General features: G+C 45.8%; 1 non-coding gene across 1 annotated transcript; it reads left to right on the forward strand.

Annotated features, from left to right (window-relative positions):
- The first annotated feature begins 4,494 nt into the window (after window positions 1–4,494).
- TRNAP-UGG (transfer RNA proline (anticodon UGG)) lies at window positions 4,495–4,569 on the forward strand. Its single transcript has one exon. It is a non-coding gene; the product is annotated as a tRNA-Pro (tRNA).
- Window positions 4,570–5,466: the final 897 nt, after the last annotated feature.

Genomic DNA, 5,466 nt, shown 5'->3' on the forward strand with positions numbered 1-5,466 from the left:
GTTCCAGGTGCATTTCCAGTTTTGATAGTTGTTGTCCTTCCTCTGTGATTCAAGACAAAGAGTATAGGCTAGAGTGGCTTTCCCGAGTGAAAAAAAGGTATAGTGGAATCTCCGAACGAACACTTCGAATCTGTATGCTCGTGCTTTCCGGGAAGGCTGGTCCGGTTAGTCCTTCTCCAATTAGCATCTCGCCTGATCGTCCGCTGAATAAATCGCACATGCTCCAAGGACTTCACGGAATTAGGAGGCACACAGGTAGGTATACCAAGATAAATGCGGGTAAGCCACGGGGTAAATAACCCCTTAATAAAAGCATGCATTTCCAGACAAGAAGATTGATTGTGGAGGAATTGTCCACATGATGAACCAAACGGAGCTTGAGGGGCAGAGTGAAGTTACCATTTGAGGAGCAGATGTCCCGGCTGGTAAGGGAAATGAATGAAAGAAGCTTCTCCAATAGGAGGCATGTGTTGAGCATTTGTTTCCTTTGGCAGCTGAAGTTCCAGTGCCATTTGAGTAAGGAAGATTGGCCAATCTGAATGACTCCCTGTGAGACTTTGAGAGCAGATGTATTAGTAGTTCCATTTCTAGTTGAAAACAACAAATTAGAATTCAATCACCAAGTGGATATCTCGATAACTAAAGGTGCCAAGCCTCGGATTCGACTTGAAATGAGGATAAGGGTTCCAGCTAGATATGTATGATTCACCCGGTACCTGGTATTGGTAGTAGCATCCGTCTCTTTCCCCTCCCTCTGTATGAGTAGAGAGGCTGAGGGGAGGTCTACTAAAGGGCTACTCCACCGGACGATTGTTGTCTTCTTTCAATAATGCTTTGTTGGTCACCGCTGCGAGGCATCGCCTGTTGTACAGTTGCTTTAGCCTAGGAGCCAACCTAGCTAAGGTTCACTCCTTTTTTTTATTTCCTTGAGGATGAGGACTTTTCATTCGATAAAGGACTTGAGATAGACAATTGCAGTGAGTCTTATCCCGGGTATGGGACCCTAGGCCCTGAATCTATTATAGTGTTATAAGTCCTCTTTCTTTATTTGCATAACCTCGCATCACACACAACAACAGGCATGGTTGCGCACCAACCGGAGTCGGTCCTTGCATTCAAATAGGGGAGCTCTCAAGCTCGATATTTTCTTTCTCGGTTGATACCAGCACACAAGGATCTTCCCTATGAACAGGAGGCAAGATTTCCGCAGCTCCGAACTTTGACCACGAAACAGAGAACAAGGCTGAAAAGAAGCTTTCTTCACTTTGACGATCCTAGTGTGAGTGGATGCGTAGTTTGAAAGTATTTCCACCTGAACCAGGGTCGTGCTGAACCTTTTTCTGGCTGACGTTCCTTGGAGGTCCACATGGACTTAGAATGAGGAAGTAAAGCATCGAATTCCATGTGTTCAGCATGGATTTCAAGATGAGGAATAGCACAAAAGAGGAAGCGTCCGGCATGAGAGATGGCTTCAGACTCGACCTGAAAGGTGCCAGTTACATCTATTGGACCAGACGGAAATACAAGCTTTCTTGTAGCATGCATGGGTTCGACGTATTCTTTTGCTTGAATTCGACTAGATCCCTTACCGCCTAGTAGTTCTCACTGGTAGGCTACCGGGGAAACTCGGTGGAGCCGCTGGTGGTTATTTGTCTCTTTTTCCCTGAGTGGGCGCCCTAGTCGACCTCTTCTCTTTATCCATTCCACTTTCTGTAAACCCCTGACTCTGTGTCTCGCGCTTTTCAGCCTGAATTCCATTCCCGTAATTCTTCTATTCTATGAAACTACATACATCAATTAATAAAATAGTATAGTAATAGAATCTAAGATAGAGTCTTACTTACAAGTGGCCCTTTCGGGGACTCTTGGGTGAGACTGGAAAGCAATACGGATTATACCCTTCCCTTCGTGCCCCTCACCCGAGGTCACCAGTTGTCCATTCAATCCGATCGGGGAATAAGCCAAGACCCTCCTTCCGAGGGTTAGGTTCAAGGGTTGATTCGAAGACGCATCTCCTCTCTTCGGGAAGCTAACAAATAAAGAAAGCTTTTGGCCTCCTTGCCTCTGTATGAGCCTTTTCGCTAATATGCTCGGTAAGGGTTCCTTGCTTGTGGAGTTCCTTCTTGGATTGAGGGAGTACGGAACCAAGCCCGGTGTTCTCTCCCATTAAGTTAAGCAATTTCTAAATTCATTCAAGGCTTGCTTTTAGAGCAATGAAGCTGAAAGATGAATTGAGAAGATCCAGAGCGAACTAATGAGTTTGAGTTCATGAGGTTTAGAAGCTAAATTGCACGAGCATTAGAGTAGCTAGGATTTGATACGAGTGAGACGAAGACTCGATGGTTCTTACAGACCAATCTCGACAAATAACATAAATTGGACAGTAACGAATACGAATTCATTCCATTCGAAATTCTTTGTCTCTCGACTTATAATTTGAAGGTTTTTATTCCATTGTTGAAAATCGAAGTTGTGTAACGCATATAGTTATCGATTGATAAGTGACTTCGTTTCCAAGCTTTTCCGTAAGTAAATCCAGCTCGTCTTTATTCTCTTATTCCATTCATGAGTTGCTAACTGACTATTTATCAATAGTGTGATTTTTCTCAGGTGACTGATCGAGTTGAATCAGAAATTAACAGATAGGGGAATGGCCTGCTCTAGATGCTCTCGAAGCAGTCGTAAGCCTAAGGTAAGGTTTGAAATCCTTAGGTTTAGCCTAGCCCTTTATCGAAGAAAATGGAAAAAAATCCCGCCGTGAAAGTGGCACGAACCGGGATATCCTATCGGAAAGAGAAAGGCATTAGCCAATCCCAGGAACGGAGCGTAGAAGGTATGAGTTCGACACCCGCTTAGCCCATAGCTTTATGGCTTAGAAGAGTCGCTGGCATTGGCTCTTTGCTTTAGGGACAGTCGATCAAGGGGATGACGGAAGATGGCAGAGAATGTAGAAGATAGCCACAGACAAGGGCTTTCGGCAAAGAAGGTGTAGGCGGAATAAGCTGTGATTGGATTGGACCAAATAAATGCCTTTTTTTTACACCATTGCATTGGTCCATGCCTCTCTCATTCTAAAAGTAGCTGTCTCCATCCCTTCTATGAGCAGGGCTTTGAACCTCGGATGCAACTCATAAACTTTTTTGTTATTCTGTAAAGGAAAGGGGCTGGGAGTCACTACTATTACTACTAAGGGACCAAAAAACCTTTCTCGTCTGTCATGGAGAACCTTCCCGGGCTCTAGCTCTACCATAGACTTAGAATAAGCGGGACTAGAGGACAAAGCATCGAGAAGAAAAGCCTTCAGAGCCAAGACCTACTCCTAAATCAGCAGAACTACGGATGAAGCAAGAACTCTCATCCTACAGACATCAAAGAAATCGCTGTCTAAAGCCAATGATTAGCGAGCAAGCAAGCCAAGCCGCAAGGAAAGGGTCACCGAAGTAGGGGACCGCAGCTAGCGAAGTGAACCGTTAGAAACCGGGGTATAAATAACAACAAGTCAGGCATGAAAGCCAAGTGAAGTGACCAGAGGGTTAGGGTGCGGCGCCAATTCTTAATTGTGGTGTGAGGCAGTCACTTCGTCACGACGAACAAAACCAATGGCAGTAAAAGCAGATGTCTGGTCTCGGTTAAGCCCAACGCTACATGGTTATGTAGCTCTTATTGGATTAAAACCCATGATACAAGAAGGTTGTATATAGATCTAGCAAATCCGTGTCTTAAGCCCACCCAGAAGGCTAGTTGGTAGAGCGATCAGTTTATCTGAATAAAGGTAGGTTCGAATCCCATTTCCTCCGGCACGGAAGTGGAACGGGCGGGCGAAATTACGTGAGAGAGAGAACCTCTTGGTGTGTGTTGGTGGAGTCCCCCGGAGGACAGAAAAGCACTACCTACTTAGTGAGCGGAGAGCCCGTTGCGCGTTGTTTTGACCGGCCTATCTTCTTTTGATAAGCAAGCTCCCTCCGGCAGTCCCTGGGCGGCTCTCGGTTCTTGAGCATGTTGGGAGAGGAGATTAGGCGGCAGTTGAAAGAGCTGCTCGAAAGCTTGACGAACGAAAAAAGCCCTTTCTTTTCAGTTATTAGTCAAGGGCTTTTCCCTGACTAGTCAAGTGGTAAGTAAGGTAGGGCGCTATTCGATGAAGAAAACATAATTTAGGAAAGTGGTTCAGGTAGCTCAGCTGGTTAGAGCAAAGGACTGAAAATCCTTGTGTCAGTGGTTCGAATCCACTTCTAAGCGGGCTTTGGGTCCAAAGGACAGGTAGCCGGGAGCGAGCCGGATTTTTTTTAATTCAAGTGAAAGAGGAAGCAAAAAAAAATGTGAGCGCTCCTGCACTATACGGCTTTTTGGCGTCGCCCTATCTTGCTGGAGGCAGATTTTCTAAAAAAAGCGGTTGATTACTCGGATTGGTTCTCGCGTCCCTATGCCCAAAAGGATGGGCGAGTTCGGTTCGAGTCTTCATCGATCGGGTGGATCTATATGCTGAGGGGGGTGAGACGAGGTGTAGCGCAGTCTGGTCAGCGCATCTGTTTTGGGTACAGAGGGCCATAGGTTCGAATCCTGTCACCTTGATGTGAAGTGCACAGCCCGGCACAGCCTAAAGAGCACCCGTAGTAAACGCTCTTTTAGAAAGATAAAAAAATAGACCGCCCTTGATCTGATCTGGGCGGGATCTAAAGCAGCATTTCTTCCAAATCGGGGGCAAGCTTGAGATAGATTTTATAATATGCTTAACACAACACATGCAATTCGAACGAAGTTTTCTCGGAATGAAAGTCACTCCGTTGGGTTCAATGCCCGCTAGTCCCATGCATCCTTCCTTTCTGTTGGTCAACAACCAACCACATATCACTCACTACTCCTACATGAAGGGACTCTCTTTCTGTCCGGAGGGAATCATTCTTTCTCAATCAATCATGCCTCAACTGGATAAATTCACTTATTTCACACAATTCTTCTGGTCATCGCCTTTTCCTCTTCTTGCTTTCTATTTTCTTCCACTACTTTTTTCCTTCCTTTAGGTATACAAGTGCGTCTCTTTTGCTTCTATCTAACAAGGCCCAAGTTACAGCGGGCTCTTTCTATTATGAAATGGTTCATCTTTTTGTTCACCATAGGAGGACTCACTGGAATAGTCCTGGCAAATTCTGGGCTAGACATTGGTTTGTCGGTCAAGGCGGCTATCCTAACTGCCGATGAGGCTCCTTCTATGTTGATGTATGGGGCTGATGCTGGCTCTGAAACCAGCGTCAACCAAAAGGTCTACCAAACCCCCTTTCCCGCCCGGGGCCCGTCGCTCCGACCCCCACTCCTCCGGCGAAGGACTCGGTTGTGGAAAATCTTTTCCAAGACCAAATCGAAGATTTATGCAATAACTGCATGAATCAACTCGTCTCCTGGGGGTTACCCACTTGTTTCCGGTGTCTTTTTTGCTCATGCCCCTTTAGTGGGTGTTGCCAATAAGAGAGA

Source organism: Vigna unguiculata, unplaced genomic scaffold (genome assembly GCF_037176805.1).
Source record: "Vigna unguiculata cultivar grain cowpea cultivar isolate G323 ecotype 2 unplaced genomic scaffold, ASM3717680v1 ptg000313l, whole genome shotgun sequence".
Taxonomy (NCBI): Eukaryota; Viridiplantae; Streptophyta; class Magnoliopsida; order Fabales; family Fabaceae; genus Vigna; species Vigna unguiculata.